The 20827-nt window shown below is 35.4% G+C and overlaps 1 protein-coding gene across 7 annotated transcripts in view; it reads left to right on the top strand.

Annotated features, from left to right (window-relative positions):
• Positions 1–20827, top strand: part of KCNJ16 (potassium inwardly rectifying channel subfamily J member 16) — a 541663-nt gene that overhangs the window by 371708 nt on the left and 149128 nt on the right. For 4 of the 7 annotated variants that reach the window (XR_007720474.1, XM_050765623.1, XM_050765621.1 and 1 more), the window contains 2 exons: positions 16465–16566; positions 17522–17655. The gene's annotated coding sequence lies outside the window, so the exon portion shown is untranslated. Of the gene's footprint in view, positions 1–16464; positions 16567–17521; positions 17656–18590; positions 18747–20827 lie in introns of those variants that run through there. The other 3 variants (XM_050765620.1, XM_050765622.1, XR_007720475.1) reach the window with 2 other exon arrangements.

Here is a 20827-nt window from a genome sequence, read left to right as displayed (position 1 = left end):
TTGAGGGTGTGTTGTCATTCTGCTTAACACAGAGTGTAAGAGAAAAGCTACAAATAGCAATGGCTTAACTAAATAATAAGTTTATCTGTTATTCACATCTGGAGTTTCTGGTAAAGCAATCCTCTAAGTGACTATTCAGGGACTCGGGTTCCTTTCATCTTCTGTATCTGCCTTCCTACTGAGCTTGATAGCCTTCCCTGTTCAGTTAATACATGAAGAAAGAGAGAGAGGTTTTTGTGTATGTGGTTTTATACACCAGGCTTGGAGGCAGTGAAAATTATTACTACCTATATTTCATTGACAATACTTAGTTATGTGACTACACCTAGTACAGTGGACGTTAGGAAATATAGTCTATCTATGTGCTTAGAACATGAAGAAAATACATTTGACGAAGAGCTAGTCAGTCTGTGCCAATTCTATCCATTTGTTCACCAAGCATCTATTCCATTTTTCCTGCCACACATGGAACACAGGTGTCCTTTCTGAAGGTGGAAAACTAAAGGTCCCAACAAGTCATTGCATAAAACTCAAAGTCCAGGATCCTTGAGTGATGCTCATCTCTCTAGAACAGAATTGAAGTGGCTTATTTGAACCTATAAATGATATGTATTTACACACACACACACACACACACGCACACATGCATACACATATCATGCAGGGACAATACATAGATACAGGAAAACATTTTAGGCACCTGTTTGGCAAAGGAAAAAATGAGAGGCATTCAGCTGTTACTGAACCATAGCAATTTTGAAATCCTGCTAGGCAGATATTAAGGGTCCTATTATTTGGCTGGAAAAAAAATCTTTTATTTATTCCTAAATTATGCTCCCTAGAATCTCCTTTCTTCAGTGTTCTCCATGGTTGCTGATTCCAGCCTCTGAGAGATTCTTCTTTGTCTGTCTTTCCCATGACCTTCAGGAAGTGGGAGTTGGGGATTATGTCTGGTGCTGATAAAAGTTGGGGGACCCGGTACTAGTCTTAAAGCTTAAGAAGTCAGTATTTTTAGTCCATGCTCATAGAATCCCTAGGGAAACAATTTTCCCCAAACTAATAAACATTTAAATTGTCTTGCTTCTAGTCAATTCCATGTACCAATAACTACATTTGAAGTTTTCTCATTGTAATAATTCTAATGACTGATTTATTTTTTGCTTCCTCACCTATAACCTTCTAAGCCACTCCCAACCTCCCTGAAGCTATCTGAAATAATATTTTTGAATACTGTTTCCTTAATCTAATCTTTATATTAAATTGTCTGTTTTTTTTTTTTTTTTTACCAATAATGTTATTTGATTTTTGTCATTCAGAGCCTTTTCCAATTTGTCTTAATTAGGATGCAGAAGCACTCAGGTTTATTAACTCTAAAAGTTATTGATCTCTGGATACATATCCACTTCAATTTCTGCTTCAAAATAAGTCTGTTTTTGTCTGTGCTCATCTCTTTCTTGTAATATATTGCTAACAAAGGCCAGTAGTAGCAAATAGGCACTGTTACTCTCCTATCAATCTCTTGTCCTCATGTCCAAAAACTACAGGCTTATAGGCTCATGAGGTGTGTTGTGCCTTTCTATTTAACGTATGAAATGGTTTTACCATATGTTTTGCCATGAAACAACATGACCTGGACCTTCATTGTTCCAGCCTCATCTATCAGCCTCCATGAGGCTATCTGAAATAACATTTGTGAATATTCATTTCCTTAATCTGATCTTTATCCTAAGGCTGCATTATAGGTTCTCAGATCCTTCCCTTTTCAGGGACAAATAGAAAAAAGCAACAAGAATCACTTGTGGGATATTGTGATAAAATGGGCCTGAAATTAATTAACATCTTTTCTGCCCACATTCTGTTGGTCACAATTAAGTCATATGGCCATATTTAATTGCAAAGTATGATAGAAAATGTATTTGTGTGTGTGTGTGTGTGCACGTGTGTGTGTGTGTGCCCAGTGGGAAATGCCAATGGATTTTAGTGCATATGTGCAGTCTCTGTCACACCAAAAAGCACAAAACTAAGTATCTGGGTATGCCAAATTCGGCTATATTGTCGGACAGTATTGCTTAGAGTATTAAGAGCTATTATTGATAGTTAATTGAACATTTAACAGTAGAAGATCTGTTGATAGTATGATATCAATGTGCAGATGATTTAAAAATCTTGAGGCATTCCAAGTATCATACACAAATCAGAGGTAATTCATTTACTTAAGTGCATTATTGACTACCTATTATGTATTGGACTTTATGTTATGTGCTATGCAAATAAAAAGCACTGGATATATCTATAACCTCAAAAAGCTCTCAGTATTCCAGACGAGGCAAACATACACACAAGTAAGTAAAATACATTTTTTGTTCTATTATGCAGTTACAAACATTATATAGGAGCACTGAAGAGGGAACTACTATGTCCTAGTCTTATTAAAAAAAGAAAAAAAAGTAAACAGAGACAGCAAGAAAATAGCAACTATTAAGAATGTTGTGTTTTGTTTTTGTTTTTGTTTCGTTTAACCATATAAATGAAGTGTCTCATCAAATGAGGAAGACTTTATGAGCAGGGAGTTATCAAAATGCTGAACACGGTGAGGTGCAGTGGCTCATGTCTGTAATCCCAGGACTTTGGGAAGCCGAGGCGGGCAGATCACCTGAGGTCGGGAGTTCGAGACTAGCCTGGCCAACATGGTGAAACCCCGTCTCTACCAAAAAATACAAAAATTAGTCAGACGTGGTGGCAGGCGCTTGTAATCCCAGCTACTCGGGAGGCTGAGGCAGGAGAATCGTTTGAACCCAGGAGACGGAGGTTGTGGTGAGCCGAGATCGTGCCATTGCATTCCAGCCTGGGGGACAAGAGCGAGACTTCGTCTCAAAACAAAAACAAAAACAAAAACAAAAAAACTGAACATGCTGCACTGAAGAAGCAAAACCCAAAGGTGTTCAAAAAGGTCAGTAGTTTCTCTAGTTCAATGTTTTGGGGAAGAGATCTTGAAATCTTAAAATCCGGGACAATATTTAAAGTAAGAAAAGAAGCAAAGCCATTTTTTCTTCTTTGGTGGTTGTTATTGTTGACGTTGAAGAGTAACTGGAAAGAATAAGTTAAATGGTCAAAAGTTTGTTTTTGAGATGCCTGCAATATGGCACTTGGGCAACCTCCCATGATGCTAGATCCCTGTTGGGTCTGACGAAGGCAGACATTCATTAAGCCTCTCACCACCAGCGGTTGGATCCCATCCACTTCATGCGAATAGACAACCACAAATATTTTATTCCGTATATCAGTACCAGAAGCTAGGAGCATGGAATGCACACAGTATGCTTTGAACCTCATAATTGTTCCTTGTAATAATAAATTTTTACATTTGAACCTGTGAGTTATCAAGGAAAAAAAACCAAAAAGCCACTTTGGTTAAGGGATAGACTTAAAATAACAGGAATTATGGAAATGGAAAAACACCACTTTTCTTTGTTGGCCCAAGGATTTATGTGTGGGGGGAAAAAATGATTCAGAGGTGATGGCCTTTCTTGGACATTAACAAACTGTAGAGGAGTTTGCGTCCCTGACAATGGATGGTGTGTAAATTCTAATGGTGGTAAGGGTGAGAGGAAGAGGGTGAATGTGGCAGAAAAAGAGAGACTGAGCTTAGGCAGTTCTATACTTACAAAGGGAGAAATTGTTTGGATTTTTTTTTTTCTTTTCTGGAAAGAAAATCTATTGTTAAAAGTCACTTCAGCCTTTGCTAGAGAGAGAGAATAATTGGGCTTTAAAATATTAATAGAATATGAATATTGATGAAACTTGAAATATCCTGCAAACAACAGGTTTTTTCCAGCCAATTTGTTATACTCAACTCATGCTGATCGGATTCTGAGCTTTATACAAATAAACTTTAGATGGAAAATAAACATTTAAACATTAGAAATCTCATGACAAAAGAATACAGAAACAAATGGACATTTCCTTCCTAAGAGTTTGAAATTAAAGAAAAAATTGACAGTTGAAATTTCAATACATTAAAAAATTTCTAATGTAAAAAAATTATTTTCTGTTGAAAGGCAAGCCACATATTACAGTGATGGTTACATTAATTAGGGGATTGAGTTCATCTCTTAATGCCTCATGCAAATTTATAAGAAAATAATTAGCATAATTAACAATAATTTATTGGTCGATGTTATAGTAAATGTATAAATGAGCAAATAAAAATAGCAGATATGCCAATGAAAACTGTTTAATTATGATAATAATAAGAAAGTATCATAAATTAAGATCCTATTTCACATGTTAAATTATGGTAAATACAGAAATAGAATTTTTAAAGCTAGCGAGAGTATCATCAGACTGATTATCCTTCATTGCTGATGATATTATAAATTTGTAAAACTGTTTTAGAATGCAACTTGAAAATGTGTGTATTTGTTGATTGAATAACCTGAATTTAGTGGGTGAAATTGTGAAATGATGGTATTTTTCTTCTGCAACAGCCTGTTAAATTCTGTGTTGAATTTTCCATCCTTGCCCCTGGACAAAAACTTCTGATAAATCAATCTTTAGGTTACCAGTAGAGCTGATGTACAAAAGCCTTGTCAAACTTAAGAAACAAAACAAAACCACAAAATCTTTTATTGTCTCATCCTCTTTTAAGCTTCTCCCCTGGACCCCTGATGTGGTACTTGGAAAATTACAGTAAGGAAAGTAGATACTTCATTATTTTTCCACTTTATTCTTTCACCTTCCCTTACTCAAGATGTTATTTCTTGACCCCCTCTTGGTGATGTTGGGTAGATATGAGAAACCAGGGTTGAAAAGTTATTTATCAATCCACACATTTGTAATCTGGAGCTAGGCAGATACCTAAATGCTGTTTTCCTACTGAGAATATTTTGTAGGTTCTTCGAAAAAGCCAGGGAAGACAATCTGCTATATCATTCACTAACTTGGGCAGTGTCCCAACTAGCTGGCTATGAATGACATCCACCTGAACCCCTGCTTCTTGAGTAATCTTCCTGTAGCCTCTCAGTGCTGTTGTCTTTTAGCCCTTGGATGTAAGTCACATGCTGGGATCTTACGTGCAGGTAATTCATGCCTCACTATCCTCTGTAGGGTCCACACTGGCTCTACTTTTTCTCCGTGTTCAGCCATCAGGACTATTTCCCGCCAATCTCCTGTCTTTAAATTTTGCAGGCAAGAGCTGGCCTCTTTGTTTTACACATCCCTCACATATCAAGATCTAAATTCCCTTTCTTGGCCTGAGGTTAGTTAAGAAAGCATGGAGGAAGGAAAGAGAAATACTGAACAATGCTGACAACTGTTCCAAAAAAGTAGTTGATCAACTCTGCTAATGAATACTTACTTTTTGTTGTATAAGGGAAGGTAGGTGAAGGACTAAGAGCAACTGAATCTGTTTTGGGAAAACCCTTTTGCTGCTCACATTTAAAAGATCAGGCATCTCTCTTCAGAAGGTACAGTAATTATCACATACACTTTTGAGCTTTGAAATCGTAGCCCAAACTGAGACAATGGAAAAGTCCCATTTAGATGTTACACATTTTTAAAAATCTTCAGAATTTCCAAACCTTTAGCCTCTTGGGGAAGAAAACAGAAGTGACTAAATTATGTAAAAGCTCGGTGCATTAAGATAGTAATTATAGTGTTAATTTGAAAACTATAAAATTTGAAAATGGGAATTTGAAAGTCATCCAATATCTCATAATAGGAGAATAGTTGAGAAAGTTAAGGCATATCTAAATTAAAGAAAACCAACTTACTAAAATAACAAACTATGTTTTTGTGCATGAAAATATAATACAACATTGAGTTGGAAAAATAGAACATAAAATTGTATTTACACTATGTTTATAACTACATAAGGTACATATTTAAGAGGTCTGGGTCAGGAAATCAAACAACTAGTCGTCTATCACAGCCATGGAACTTGGTAGCTCGGTAACCTTAAGGACATTATTTAAAGTCTCCAACTCATCTCTCTGAAAAGCAGATAATACTTTCTATTGCTTTCGTGAGACTTACATGCACTAAAGCATTGCCTGGCACTTAGTAATGAATTAAAAAACTCTATTAAAAGACTGAAAAGGACACACAAAAGTGAAAATAGGAGTGATGTTAAAATGATTTAAAATCTCTTTTACATTATTTGTAATCTTCCCATAATGCTGTTATATTACTTCCATAATTAAAAACAAACTAAAAAAGCTGAACAGTTGGGGGGAATATATTGGTGACACCAACCCACAAACATTTAGGACATCTAAACAGGAGGTTGCACCAAATTGAGGCTTCATCATATATCACAGACAAAATTGTTTTCCCAAGATATTGTGTTAACCAATCAATTCAGTGCTCATTCCAATCAGTTGGCATTTTCTAGTAACCTTTGCATCACCTGGGTATCATTGGCATAGATTTTAGACATGCATTATAGCAGTTCACTTTGCTTTCTTTGTAGTCCATTTCTGTCAAATTACAAAACCCAAATAAAATATTTCAGAAACAAACCAGGGCTATTATCCAGGTTATGAGCATTTAGATAAAAAGGGAAAAATCACGACCCCCTGAAGTAGGCTTAATTCAAATAAGAGAATATATCTTGCAAACCGTTCAATAATTTTTATTACAGTTTTTGATGTGCTCTTATTATCTAGACTATAATCTGCAAATGAATTGGGTATTAAACTACTTTTAAAAGTTTGCAAATAAACTCTCTCCCTATATATTATCACTCTTTTATTTGCTCTTATTTGCACTAATAAAGATGAAAACATTATGTGCCTTATTTCAAACCAACAAGAGAGCCAAAAAGAACTTTTAAAAATGATGTAAAGTTTGAAAATTTAAAAGTGCTTCTTCTAATGGGTTTTGGACAAGACCATATCCCAGAAACATATAACTGATTCACCTAAGCTTGTTTCTTAAAGACTAAGTAAAACTATCATTTACATATGTACTGCTTTTATGGCTTTATGCTGTTGCTTCTCATGATAACTTAAAATAATTTTTAAAATCCATATTCTCAGATTTGAGGTGAAATTTGAACAAGTGCAACTATATGTCTTTCTTCATAGTTACACGTGGATAAACAACTAAAAGTAAACCCCACAATAAAAACACTTTAAATGCAATATTTGAGGATTTTCTTCCATTAACTCTTTTTTACTTAAAAGATAGTGAATTTTGTCTGGAACCTTGTGGTCAACTATTCTAAAATGAACATAGAATTGGGAGTAGTAAGTCACTGATATTTCTGATTTTTAAAAATTTCAGTGGTGTATCAATCAAATGTTGCTAGAAAACATTAAGATCTGAGTGTCACACAACTATAAGCATTGATTTCTGACTTAGGGCAGCTGGGTGGGAAGGGTACATTTGGCTGATCTTGGCTGAGATCAGCTGGTCTTGGGTTCTAGCCACGTGTTCAGATCAGTTTTGCACCAAGTGTTCTCATCTTTTGAGACTACTCGGCTGGACGGGGAATGTTCTCATGATGTGGGATGAGAAGTCCCAAAGATGATGAGAGAGAAAAAAAATTATGCCACTTAAGGCCTAGGCCTGGAACATAGGTCATTCCCACCCCATTATTGTATGTTACATGCCCAAGTGTTGCTAATGCCTATTCCTCTCAGAAAGATGAGAAAGAATGGAGTGACCATTCCTGAGTAAAAATTTAATCTCACACAAGTGATACATATTGTACTTCATGTTCCTACAATGTTGTCATAAACATTTCCGCCCAATGACTACATTCTCCCACTTCTTTTCTCTTTAATGTCTCTTCCTACTTCTCTACTTTCTTCGGTTATGAATGCAACACATCTCCCTTAAACTATTCCAGTGATCTCCTTCCTTGTGCTTTCATGGACTTAACCTTCATCTTCTAAACTACTGTCATTGTTAACTCTGTAATGTAGAATTGGGGCATATTATTCTATTCCTCATAATTCAGTGACTCCTTATCATAATAGGTGGGCAAATTTTCTTAAGGTGGAGTAGGTGACCCAGTCAAACTAACTCATACATGGATAAATGACTAAAAAATAACCCCCCAAATTAAAACCTATTAAATATAGTATTTGAGAATTTTCTTTCATCAATTCTTTATTACTTAAAAGATGGTGAATTTTGTCTGGAACCTTGTGGTCAACTATTTTAAAATGAACATAGAGTTGGGAGGTAGTGGGTTATTGACATTTCAGATTTTTATGAATTGGAGTTCAGTGGCATATTAGTTTGTTTTCATAGTGCTATAAAGAACTGCCTGAGACTGGGTAATTTACATAGGAAAAGAGGTTTAATTGACTCACAGCATGGCTAGAAAGCCTCAGGAAACTTACAATCATGGCAGAAGGTGAAGAGGAAGCAAAGCACCTTCTTTACAAAGCGGAAGGAAGGAGAAGTGCTGAGCTAAGGGGGATGAGCCCCTTATAAAACCATCAGATCTTGTGAGAACTCACTCACCATCAAGAGAAAAGCATGGGGGGAAACTAACCCCATGATTCAATTACCTCCACCTGGTCTCTCACTTGACATGTAGGGATTATAGGGACAGCAATTCAAGATGGGATTTTGGGTGGGGACACAGAAACCATATCAAGTGGTATATCAATCAAGTTTTGCTAGAAAACAATAAGATCTGAGTATCATATCATACAACTATAAGCACTGATTTATAATTTATGGCAGCTGGGTTAGAGCTTCTGCTCTAATTTCTGCATTACATTTGAGACATCCACAATCCTCTCATGATCTCATACACCTTGATGCCCCTGTCTCTGCAATATTATCTATCTGTAGTGTCTTCTTCCAGTGGTCCATGAGTCAAAGTACTCCTGATCCTCCAATTCTACCTCTTGTCTGAAATTGAACCTATCAGGAGACACTAGGTTAGGAAGCAAATGACAGTGGCTTATAACCACAAACATGTATTTCTTGCTTACATTACATCCCCATTGCTGACTGGTTTTAGAAATCTTCATTCCAGGACCCAGACTAATGGAGTGAATCTTATCTATTTATTTCATCATAGGGAAAATAAAAATAGTGAAGCATGTTCTAGCTCTTAAAACTTGTGTTTGCCACTACCACACTCATATTTCATTGGCTAAGGCAAGTCACGTATACATGTCAGAATTCAGCAGGATGAAGGTGTAAAACTCTTCCTCAAGAGAAAAGGATATCTCAATGTGAGGCAGTAAATATTTTGAAGAGTATCAAAATCTACCATGGAAGTGGCCCTTTTGTCTTCCTGTTAAAGATTTCCTTTACAATGTTACAACAATAATTAATATAACTATCACTTGCTGAAATGATATCTATTTTTATTGATATCTATATATCTTTATTGATAACTCAGTTCATTGAGTACTTTTTCTACTTCCCACATAACTTCAGGCAAAAGCATGACTATTTTTTTTTACTACAACATAATGAGATCCCTCTTTCTCTTGTTTCCAACATTTACTTCATTTACCTGTGGGCCCTCACCTGTAGCTTTAGGAAAAACCACAAGACTTCTATTGACGGTGTGTTCAAGGCACTACAGACTGTCACTAACCCTTTCCTCAAAGCCCATTGCTCAGTTCTAAAGCCACTTCCACATTGTGGGTTGGTATTTTGCCACCATCTCACTGTTAATATTAATGGATGATAATTACATATTGCTCTGTAACAAATTACTACAAAACTTAGCAGCTTGAAACAACAAACATTTATTATTATTGGTTTCTGAGGGTCAGGAATCCAAGAGTGGATTGGCTGGCTGCTTGTAGCTCAACGTCTCTTGTGAGGTTGCATTCAAGCTGTTACCAGGCTGCAGTCGTCTGAAGGCTTGACTGGAGCTGGGAGATCTGTTTTTAGTATCACTCATGGGGTTGTTGGAAGGCCTCAGTTTCTGCTGAGTGTTATCCAGAGGCTCTAGTTCCTCACCACATGGGTCTCCCCACAGTGCTGCCTGAGTGTTCCTCAAGACCTGGCAGCTGGTTTCTCCCAGGATGAGAAATCTGAGAGAGAGGTCCAAAAGGGAAGCTTCAGCCCTTTATAACTTAATGTCAGAAGTACCAACCATCAATTCTGCCATATTCTGTTGGTCACACAAACTGTGATACAGTATATGGAAGGACTATACAGTATTAGGAGATAAGGATCACTGGGAGAACCATTTGGTAGGCTGGCTTTGACAAACAGTATTTTTTTCAACCTTGAAAATCCAGAGCTGTCAGAGAAACAAAAATGACTTTAATGTGACTCGTTTAGTTGACCATTTACACAGTTATTTAAAAATACCTCTTTCACCTGTGTGCTAGCCCCTGTGATAGCTGCTCATTATGTAGAAATGAAAATTTTTTTTTCTTTGAGGAGCTTACAAACTATTAGGGCAATAAACATACACAGTTATGTACCACATAATTTTGTTTCATCAACAATAAACTGTAGATACAACAGTGACCCTGTAAGATTACAATAGTGTATTTTTACTGTACTTTTTCTATGTTTAGATACACAAATACTTACCACTGTGTTACAGTTGCCTACAGTTTTAAGAGCAGCAACCCGCTATACAGGTTTTGCCATCTGGGTTTTTTGTGAGTACACACTATGATGTTTAGATAACATCATCGCCTAATGATAAATTTCTCAGAATGTATCCTCGTCAAAAAGGGATGCACCATTGTGCAGAAGTTAAAAATTGCTTTATACATTAATTGCTGTAATAGAGTGCATACATATCATAATGAGAGTTAAAATTACAAGTGGTTAAAGACTTCGACTTTTGGAGTCAGATCACAGAATTTTGATTCCAAGTTTCACCATTTATTAGTTGTAGTACCTTCAGCAAATTACTTCACCTTTTGTGACTCAATTTTTTCATTCATTAATACAGAAAATAGTAGTGTTTTCCCATAACATTGATACAAATTTTAAATGACTTCTACACAGATAGATATATAGGGACGTAGGTAGATAGATGATTGATTGATTGATTGATTGATAGATAGATAGATAGACAGACAGATATGCTTGCAGGTATGTGAGTCAAAAGTTATATAAATTTGAAAGAAGTGGTGTTCTTGTCATGCAGTGATAGCAAATTTAGAAACATTGTCATTTGCAGTTACTTATAAAGTAGAATATATGTGCAATAAATTGGATAATCCAGCTAAGTTGTGACAATGATGACGTCAATTGCATGCATGGGTGGAAGAGGATACAAAGGCAGTTTTAGATAAAGAATTTCATTACTTATTGGAATAGGCATTTCCTATTTCTTGCTCATTCCCAACTTTTGAGCTTTTAATAGAGAATCAAAGAGGAACATTTTTTTTTCTCTTTGTAAAAATAATGCCTTTAATTATCCGAAGAATATAAATGTGAAATGGATAATTTACTGTGTGGATATTTGTGCTTGTTAAGGTAACAGAGTCTGGGTATGATTGAAAATTAGCCATATAAAAATTCTAGTTTTTCTTATTGCCATCTAGCCTGCTTTGGCCAACACTATCATAAAAAGCTAGAGACATTGCATAGCCATTGTGATAATTTGTTCCGGTGGATCATCTATTTGCATGACCTTGGTTATAAGGTCATGAAATGTGCTAGAGTTGGTGGGGAAAAACTTGTGCCTTTGAAATTTAAGAGCACTTTTTATTCCCTCTGGTAGTTTTTCTGAAATTCTGTGAGTAGGACTTACCTAGCTTGATTCTTCATTACTTGGAAATCCTGAATAGTTTTTCTTGGAAGTAACCAGATGGAAAAAATTAAAAATGTTTCAGAAGAACTATTAATACTGGGTGTTTCTTTTCTGAAGCATTTTATTTTTATTTAGACTTAGATCAAGGACACTTATGAGTTTAAAGTTAGCTGATCCAGCATGATGAAAATTGTTTTTATCAGAATTTCAAACCATAGCTTTATGCATCAGTAGGCTTGACTCTGTTTTTAACAATTGTCTTTACCTTTCTTGCACTTTAAGAAGGTAACAAAATAAAAGCTTTTTACTACAATTTTGCTTCATATGGTGTGCTATTGCCTTAAAAATAATATTTTCTAAGGAATGTTAAGGGAATGTTTAAAGAAAGCACTGACACCGTCTCCAGAATCTTTTCATAGAAGACATTTAGTCCCATTCTTATTACCCTTAATGGTTGTTCCTTTTTAAAGAACAAGTACCCAATGTATTATGGGGACTTGCCAGAGAAAGACTAGGTTCTATTACTGGGTTTCTGCAGGAAAAAAAATCTATAGGAATATAATGAAGAAACCCAAATGAATTCCATTTTTTAAAATAATTTTTTTTTGTAAACACATACTATAGTACTATCAACAGTTAGATAAAATTTCAATGTTGAAATTCTCAAAATCCACAAACGGAAAAACATTTGTAAGATTTCAATGGTGTGGGCAATGCTGTGGATTGGACAAAGGGAGAGCAGGCTTCTAGAGTCCAAGGAGATCGCCAAGTAACTGGATGCTCTATGATGTGAGTTAGTGCCTCTGCCTGAACAAGGCATCCAGGAATTATTGTTACCCTCTTTTAGTTTTACAAAGGAGAATTTGTGGTGTAGAAAGAAAAGAAGAGACTTGGGAATAAAGCAGATCTGAGTATCATTTATTAACACCTTCAACTTCCACAGACTTCTGAATCGCCCCAAACATCTGTTTTTTTTTTTTTTTTTTTTTTTTTTTTTCACTTCTGAAACAAGGACAGAAATTAAAGGGATGTTGGTAAGTAAAATATCTAGCAGGGCTCACCAAAGTTAGTTGCCTTCCATTTGCTGTTGGTGTTTGTATGAGTTAGGTTTATATTTAATTTCTTAATGTAATTCACCAGAAGGTTACAGTTTTCTCCATGCACAAACAAGCTCCACAATGATACAGAAAAATATCCTCTGTGAAGAAGACAAAGGGCTTAGAAAGGTAATTTTAACCTGTTTGAAAGTAGCTATGGAATAGTGGAAAGAAAAATACTCATGCAGTTCTAACACAAGGCTTAGCCTGTCACCCTAAGCTGTCAGATCCATGGCTTCCTCCTTTATGTGATGAATTTAGTGAGATAAATTATTCAAAATATAGCAGGTGATTAATAAAAGTCCATTATGAAAAATAAAAATGAAAACGAACTATAACTAACTGAAAATGAAGGATGCATTCCCTCCTGATACATTTTTAGCATAAAGTGAACAAAGACACTTAGAACCATGGGGCATCTGCGCTCTTTCGTCTGCTTTTATGTGTATATAATAGGAAAATGAGAGGGAGATTGCCATACATCATTGTTTTCTAAGTATGCTTTGTTATCAGCATTACTAATTAATCCTGCTACAACCCAATATGTGGGTGAATTCTTCTGTTCAAAGTCTTTGAAACAATCAAGTATGTCCCAGCATGTTTTATTTCTCTTTTCCAGTGGCTACACCCAAGTCCTGATCTGTTTCCTTCTAGTTAGCATGTTGCTGCAGCAAAGGGCTTCGTCAGCCTCATGCGTTTCAATATCAGATTGAACCTGCTATTACGCTTACAGGAAGATGACAGCTACTCCCAAGCAGCTGATGGTGTGTGATTTGTATCACATTCCCAGGACTGAAAGTGTCTTGGCATGAACCATTCCCACACATTCACCTGGTCCTCCTGTGACTGTGTCTTGAGACCAAAGACATATCTTGAGGGAGAATATACAGGTCCCATGTGGGGGTAACAGGTCAAATATCTTGGAATGCAGCTTATGCTAGAAAGTCATCATTAAATTATTTGCCTCTCATGTGAAAGAACCTCAATGGGTGGTTTTAAAAAATGTATTCTGATTATTTTTCAGTCAAATGAAAATGAGTAACCAAGATACAAATTACACAGCAAAGATTCCATAGAAATAAATTAATGGAAATAACTGTGAATATCATCTTTTTGTGATTAAACATTTCTAACATGAATGTTCAGTTGTATATTTCTTTATATTTCAGTAAGAAATCCAATTTTGTATGTCTTTCAAAGTCAGTCAACACTGACTTTGTTCTGAACCTTGAAGGTCTTGTTTGGTGCCCTGGTTTGAAGTCTGAATGAAAAGAAACCAATCATTGTAAAACAATTTTCACATATTGTAAGATACAGTATTATCTGTACTTTACGTCACTCACTTTGTTCTTTATTCTGAAATTCATTGGGAACACAGTATCATTTTTAGTAATAAACAAAGGTAAGGAGAGAAGTGACAATGCCAAAAAATAGAAAATTACTTGTTTGCTAGGTTTACCAAATTTATTTATATCATATTATTTTCTTCTTGCAGTTTTTGGTTTGCTTTGTTTTAATTTGTATATGAAAGCAAACAAGACATAATATCATGGCTAATAGTTTCAGATCACTGCATTCCTGTGATTCCCAATCTTTTACAACAGTAAAACTTCTAAGATTGTATTTGCAGTTCAGTTGAATATCACCCTGATAATGTATACTGTGACTATACGTGGCTGAAAATGGAACATTCATACAGTTTCTTTAAGTACAGAGCCAATCAGTCAAATAAGATGTATAGTGCAGTCATTATTATCAAGTGAACTAACCTGCATAATACACATTTAGAATGCCAAAAGTTTAGATGGAACAAGGGGAACTCACAGACAAAAAAAAAAAAAAAAAAAAAAAAAATCAGCCTAGCTAAAATAATTATCTATTTACAAAGCTTCAAGCTCAGAGATTTTTGGTCCAACTCATTGATGGGCATGTTTGGCATCCCCAGATATTTAGTGCAAGAAACCCTGGTTTTCTTTTCTTATGCTATGTTTTTTTTAGGAATTGGCATGTTCAGTTAAAAAAATCCAAATTTTAATATTGGAAAAGCAAATCAAATTGGATAAGTTCCTGGAACTATTCTTTAGGCAGCCTCAATGTTCAGAGAGCCTGGATGTGGTGAGGTTAACACTGACCTTCAAAGTTGGAGACAAGTTCTTCTGGCCTAGTCTTCCACATCGATAATGATACCTGGAATCAGTGAAGTTACAAAAAATACACATTATTTTCATAAGTATCTGTACAAGGTTTCAAGAACACCTGGTAGTTTGTAGCTTTTCTTTCCTCACATTGCTGCCCCAGTATATTTTCTTTCAATGCAGAAACACCTTACATTATAGAATGATGACAGTATGAAAGCTGTTCAGTACTGTAAATAATAATTTTCCATGCCACTCTTTTTTGTACATATATGTGATAAGGCTGAGAGGAAACAATTAAAAATAATGTCTATTTTATTGCAACTAAGTTTATAGCCTTTCAATGTAGCAACTCCTGAAAAATTTGGAGAGGCATTCAAAAGACTTATAAAATGCCCTTGCATCTCAGTTTGAAAGTGAATGCATTTGTAGCATTTCCGTTTTAGCCAAAAAAAAAAAAAAATGAAAAGTCCTGAAATGTTTGCCTTCTTTTTTTCCTCAGATAAGAGGTATGATGTCCTAGTTGCTGAGGTCCTCTGGAAATGATTGAGATAACTTGAAATTTTCTTATTCTCCCTCATCTAGGAAATTCAATAAACAAACATATCTTTTATGATGTGGCAGTGGGAACATGAATGTATTGACTGAGTTTTTTGAGAACTGAGGTGGAAAAAAGTGTTCTTTATTTAGCTGCAGGTATCTGATATTTTCCCCTAAATAAACTCAGCCATAGACTTAAGACTTCTTAAAAGTCCATTTGTATGTCTGCCCAAGTGATATGTCTAAATCAGGTTTTTTCAGTCTTGACTTTATTGCCATTTTGAGCCAGAATATTCTTTATGTGGGTGAGGGAGTGTCCTGTGCATTGCAGAATGTTTAGTGGCATCCTTGGCCTCTATTGACTGGATGCCAGTAGCTTCTCCAAGCCCCACCTCAATCATGACAACCAAAAATGTCTCCTGACATTGTCAAATGTCCTCTGGGGGGAAAATAGCCCTTGAATCAGAATCATTATTGTAAATCTTGCAAAATAATAATACTTTACTACTTCTAAGGCTTAATATGTTAGTTATCTAGGATATCTGCCTGTATATATATTTATATTCTCTTACATATAGTTTTTTGTCATTCATATGCAATTCTCTAAGCTCTTTGATTAGTATACTAAAAGAAACTGAAGATTGGCTTAAACATAATTTTTTTTTCTATTTTATAACTCTTACAACATACCCTGTGTGTCTGTTATGTTTTGAAAACCTATTTTAATGTGTTGACTGTCTGTTCATTATCGATAGAAACAATTTCTTGCCTTTTCTACATCACTCAGGGGATCTTGGATCTTAGTGCAGGAACAGTATTTTGCTGGGCCAGCTTCATGTGTGATCATGTCACTATTTTAAAATACATCTGCTGGTAATACAGTCTTATGTACAGCTGTCTTCAAGAACTAGCCAACAACTGTCTCATCAGGATGGGTTTTCCATCTTCTTCTTCCAACACCTTTGTTTTTCTTCCTTCCATGCTATAGGTATATTGATCATGAGGAGAGGGTTCGCCCCTCACGGGAGAAGTAGTTAGGAAGGCAATATGTGGAAACAAAGCCATGAATCTGACATGAAATGTGCTTAAGGTAAGTAAGAAGATGGGGTTGCATTTTTATGATGTGTTACAAAAAAATTGTCCAGAAAACATCTAGCTCCGGAAGCCAACCATTATTCACTTTGAGGGAGCGTGCCATGCAAAAGATCTCCTGATTTTAGGAAATCACACAGTGACCTGAGTTGTTCTGGGTGCCTACCGAGGAACATGGACGCAGCTTCAGTCTAAGAAAGAATGTTCAATTGAGGCAGCCACTTTCTCCGGGCCAAATTATATTCTTCATAATCTCCCAAGTGTTATATTTAATTTACATTTGAAATAGAAAATATGTGAACATAGACTTGGCTCACAAATTATTTCAGTTTTCTGAATTCAGGAGAATGTGCTTGTTGAAGCAGATGTTTCTGAATTTTATTTCATTACTGAAATTTCCACAAACATAAATCATTTAAAAATACATGATTTAAGAGTTTAATAACCTGAAAATGATCACCCAGCCAAGTTTTTGTATCTTTCCTCAGCATTTCTGATCATGTGTTTTCAAGAAAGCATTGAAATTTTTACCAAAGCTTCTCATGTAGATAATCTCTTAAAAGTTTAAATCTCTTATGTAGCATAAGAAAAATAAGCTATTTTTTTGACTTCAATCTAAATGACATTCTGTGCTCTTTACAAGCCCCTGAGTATTTGATAACTCTGAAAGATACAAATGTAAATTTCCTATGAATCCCAATTTTATTCAAAGATTGAAGCCCTATCACTTCACTTAGAACAAATTTCATCCATTAACAACTATCTTGCAGGTAAAGGGAAGCAAAATATAAGTAAAGTACTAACAAAGCCAATTACATTCAGGTGCATGGATGATTAATCATAAAATTCACAATGGAGGACACTCTGTGGGTAAGGAATACGATTCCTTTTCGAAAATAATGTGGTATATGTATATATTTTTCTTCTCTTCTCCTTTCACATGCACTGTTTAGATTGTATACATGGAGATGAATATCCATTGTCCTTTGCACTTTCTGGATGATAAATTAGAAAGGAAGAATCCAAAGAATGAAGTTGTGCTATTTGTCTTCATTTCTGATCTGGGAAACTAGAGGAAATTAAGATGGTTAGTATTGCTATCATTTTTTCCCCCTGAACCCTAGGAAATAGGAATTTAAAGTCCTTAGATGTATTTTCTACAATCAACACATTATAAAGTTATTTCCACTAATCTTTTTGAAAATATAAATACAAGCCAGAGGTTCTTATTCATGGCTCATTTCTCGGGACTTTGTAAGACCATGAAGCACATTGAAACCCATATATTGAATAGGTCCCATGCAATCTGCCTGCATTAACTACATCAAACCCACTCATTCAAACTTTATCAAATTTTTTTTTGGTCCTTTACCATGTACCAGAAATGGGACAAGGGACACAGAATATAGAGGTGAACCAAAGAAACAGTTCTTGTCCTCATGAAGCTTATATCTTAGTGTTAGAGACAGAGGCACAAAGAATGTAAACCAATAAAGAGAAAAAGATAATTTAGATCGCAGTAACTTATATAAGGAAAATTAAACAAGGCAATGGGATAGAAAACAATGACCAAGATGTAGAGAAAACTTTGGCTTGGGCTGTCAGGGCATGATACTCACTAGAGAGATTCCATTTGAGCTGAGATATAATAAATAAAAATGATCCAAACATGTTGATTCAGGGAAAGACTGCTTCAGGAATTGCAATCACAAAATCATATTCCTAAGACAGGAATGAGCTGGGTGTCCTTGATTTAGAGAAGAAAATCAAGGTGTATAGACTCTAGGAAGTAAGAGTAGGTCCTGCTAGGGACTGTACTGTGTTTCTTAAAAATGTATATGCTGAAGCCCTAATCCCCACTGTTACTGCATTAGAGATATGGCCTTTAAGGAGGTAACTAAGATTAAAAGAAGACTAAGAGCAGGGCACTAATCTGATATGATGGGTGTTCTTATAAGAAAAGACACCAGATCTCTCTCTCTCTCTCTCTGTCTCTCTCTCTCTCTCTTTCTTCATGCATAGAGAAAAGACCATGTGAGGACACAGTGAGAAGGAGGCCATATGCAAAGCAGGAAGGAAGATCTCACCAGAACAAAAACCAGCCCTGCTGGCACCCTCATCTTGGACTTCTAGCCTTGCTCAGAGCTGTGAGAAAATAAATTTCTGGTGTTTCAACCACTCAACCTATGGTCATTCGTTATGCAACCCTAGCAGACAAACAGGGACCTAACTTAAGAACTGGTTAAAAATGAGGCCAGTGAGGAATTTGATACCCTATGGTTGGGAAAGTTTGATTTATTCTAAGTGCAACGGAATGGAGCTGGGGATATAAATTTGGGATTTATTGGCAGGTGAAACATATTTTAAAATAGACTAAAGTTAAATTTCCTGAGGGCAGAATGTAGATAGAAAAGAATCAAGGTTTTATGGCCAAGATCCAAGTCACTCCAATATTTAGAGTTCTCCCGAACATTTAAAGAGGGCTTACACTGATTCTATGTAGCATCTTCCAAAAAATAGAAATTCTTTACAGCATCTTTCCAAGTCATTATATGAGGCCAAAATTACCTTGATATTATAACCAAAGACAGTACAAGAGGAAGACAGTACAAGATCAATATATAACATGAAATTAGACACAACATTTCTAAACAAAATATTAGCAACTTGAATCCAGCAAATATGTAAAAAAAAAAAAAAAAATGCACCATAGCCAAGTGGGATTTATTCCAGGTATGCAATGCTTTTAAATATTTGAAAATAAGCCATTATAATCTACCATATTAATGGGCTAATCACATGATCATATCAGTTGATGAAGATCAAATCTATGGCAAAATTCAACATCTATAATTTTAAAGAACCTCTCTAAAAATAAGTAATAGAGGGAAATATATCCTCAAATTGATAAAGATCATTTACAGAAAACACAAAAGCTGTCATTATACATAATGGTGAGAATCTGAATCAGTTCCCCCTAAGATCAGGACCAGGCGAAGATGTTTGCTATCATCACTCTCATTCCACATAGTGCTGGAAGTTCTCACTGGTGCAATAAGGCACACAGTAGAAATAAAGACACTGAAATTTGTGTTAGTTAATTTTGTGTTGCTATAACAGAATGCCACAGACTGGATAATTTATTAAGAAAATTGTTTATTTCCTACAGTTTTGGAGGCTCAGAAGTTCAAGGTGCAGGGGCCTGCGTCTGGTGAGGGTCTTCTTGCTGCATCATCCCATGGCAGAAGGCAAAAGGGCAAGGGTACAAGAGAGAAAGAGAGAGAGGAATGGAGAAGGGATGATATGAGGGAGCCAAACTCATCCTTTTTATCCAGAGCCCACTCCTGAGATAATTAAGTCACTTCTGCAATACATCATTAATACATTCAGAGTCCTCATGACCTAATCACCTCTTAAAGGTTCCACTTCTTAACGCTGTTGCATTGGGGATTAAGTTTCCAACACAAAAACTTTGGGGGATGCATTCAAACTATAGCCAGTTTGAATAGAAAAAAAATTTAACTGTTTCTATTTCAAATGATATAATTGTATACATAGAAAATTCCAAGCAATCTTTTAAACACTCCCAGAACTAATATGTAAGTTTAGCAAGATCACAGGATACAAGACCAACATACGAAAATAAATCATATTTTTATATGCTAGCAATGAAGATGTGGAAAACACAATTAAAAATACAAGACTATTTACAATTATTTCAAAAAAGAGAGAAATAATTAGGTACAAATCTAACAATGTACACATAGGTCCTCTATGCCAAAAATTACAGAACCCAAAGGAACAAATGCAAAGGGCTTTTAAATAAATGGAGAGATGACCTTGTAATGGATAGAAAGAATCAACATAATAAAGATGTCAGTCCTTTTCAACTTCATTAACAGGTGCAATTCAATTGATATCAAAATTCCAAAAATTTTTTTTGCAGATATAGTAAAATTTATTTTAAAAATTATGTCTCAAGGCACAGGTCATGGACTAAGTAAAATAACTTTGAAAGTGAATAAAGTGGGGTGGATTATTACATCCAACATTAAGACTTACTATACGGCTACAATAATCAAGAGATTTTGATATTGGTTGGGGGATAGACTCATAGATCAATGGAACAGAAGAGAGAACCCAAAACTAAACAACACAAATATACCCAGCTGATTTTTGAGAAGGTTATAAAAGCGATTCAGTGGAAGAACAGTTCTTTCAACAGATGATGTTAAAGCAATTAGATATCCAAGGGCAAA

Source organism: Macaca thibetana, chromosome 16 (genome assembly GCF_024542745.1).
Source record: "Macaca thibetana thibetana isolate TM-01 chromosome 16, ASM2454274v1, whole genome shotgun sequence".
Classification (NCBI taxonomy): domain Eukaryota; kingdom Metazoa; phylum Chordata; class Mammalia; order Primates; family Cercopithecidae; genus Macaca; species Macaca thibetana.
The sequence above is the reverse complement of the archived record's forward strand: the minus strand, read 5'-3'. Positions and strand labels throughout refer to the sequence as shown.